Below are 1,885 nucleotides of genomic sequence, written 5' to 3' on the forward strand. Positions count from 1 at the left end.
AAAAGATGCATACACACACATGCCCGCCGCTAGCGCGCGTTCTTGCAAGCACCGCCAAATGAGGACATGCAACATTTCACATCCAATTAGGACAACATTTTCCAGGATGCAATTTAAAAAAAAAATTACATCAAGGTGTTTTACGGACTGAATGATATCTGTGTAGTGGTCTTAAACCGTAAACAATGTTTAACAAAACACCACCAACTAGGACATTGACACCTGCGAAATGTGTTCCAACACCATCCAATCAAGGGCATTCTGCATGCGGCCTCAAAATGAGGACAATTTATCAATAGTCAAATTTTGAAGAAAAAAACAAAACGCTTTTTAAACGTCAACCTGTCTGTTGAGCTATTTGATTTTAAACCCTCATTTAAGAAAGAAATATACTCGGCCAACGAAAAACTCATGACGTCATGATTTTTGCTTAATTATGTGTAATCACTTATAAGATAAAGGAAAACAAGTCCGACGGATTAATAGAAATATTATTCAAGATTTAGGCATACAGAATCACAAAACATTTAGCAACAACACATTCAGCAAGCACACAGTAAATAACACACAAATTGATATCAAGCAACATTGATAAACATAACTGAAGCAAGCAAAACTAAATGGGAAACAAAAATAATATCATGCGACAAACATATCATTACATACAAACATGAACATGCTAAGTCACATATATATATATATATATAAACACAAACATATAATTCGCACAAACATAATCTAAATCAAACATGTTATGATTTTATAATATTAATAATAACACCCAACCAACGGCCATACAAAAGACAATAAAGATTGCCACAACAACATATGATCACACGCAAAAGTTGTGAGAAATGCTTCTAATAATATTTAATTTATCTGAAATATTAAGTGAAATATAACGCTTATAAACATCAGAACGCCAGGCTCCAAGAATTGAAATTTTATCAGCAGAAGCATTATTTTTGAAAGATAAAGTAGAAAATCCACGTCTAAAAGAATGAGAAGAATACAACGCAGAATCTATTCCAATTTCCTCCAAAATATAACGTAATTTTTTATGAAATATATAATAGGTATTCGGTTTACCATTTGACAACTTAAATAAAGCAGTTGTAGGTAGACCTTTACTACAGTAAATCATGATAAAGTATGCAGAAACATGACATAGACAAGAACCAGGTAACTTCAATAACGGAGTTTTTAGAACCCGTTCACCAAATTGAATTGTTTTCGACCAGTTCATAGAAATTAATAAATTATCTCATATCACCGAAACATCCGAGCGCAATAAACACTTATGATTATCCAAATCACTTAATGTAGTTGGCACTAAATTAGACTTTCTAGCTAACAAGAAAAAGGCAACAAAAACAAGCACCAATAAACAAGATTGTCTTCCTCCTTATAATAAAAAAGAGGTAAATTTGACCTAATATAGGTGGAGTTATAATTTCCGTCTGTTTAATACAATGCCCTTTAAATCCCTCTCAAAGTAAAGATATTAAGAAACTGATTAATAGTGTCTAGATTAACGCTTAATATTTGATGAATCGATCTGACAACACTCAAATAATTACGAATACTGGACACGGACTTAAAGTATATACTAAGAAACTGTGCATACAATTGAAATTTACAAGTAGAGGCGGCGAAAACATAAATTAAAATAAATACAAAAAGTAAAAAGGCCTCCTATTGAATCTTCAAATTTCTCCTTCTACCTTCGGCATAAGCTGATATATTTGAGTATTTCAAGTCCTTTTTAATAGACTTCATTTGCTCATCTGAAAAATACAGAACTTCATATTACCACCTTTCCTATAAACCAAAATTACACCAGTAAAATACACTCACCACTTCAATCGAAATATCTCCTGTTTCG

Source organism: Mya arenaria, chromosome 4, assembly GCF_026914265.1.
Source record: "Mya arenaria isolate MELC-2E11 chromosome 4, ASM2691426v1".
NCBI lineage: Eukaryota > Metazoa > Mollusca > Bivalvia > Myida > Myidae > Mya > Mya arenaria.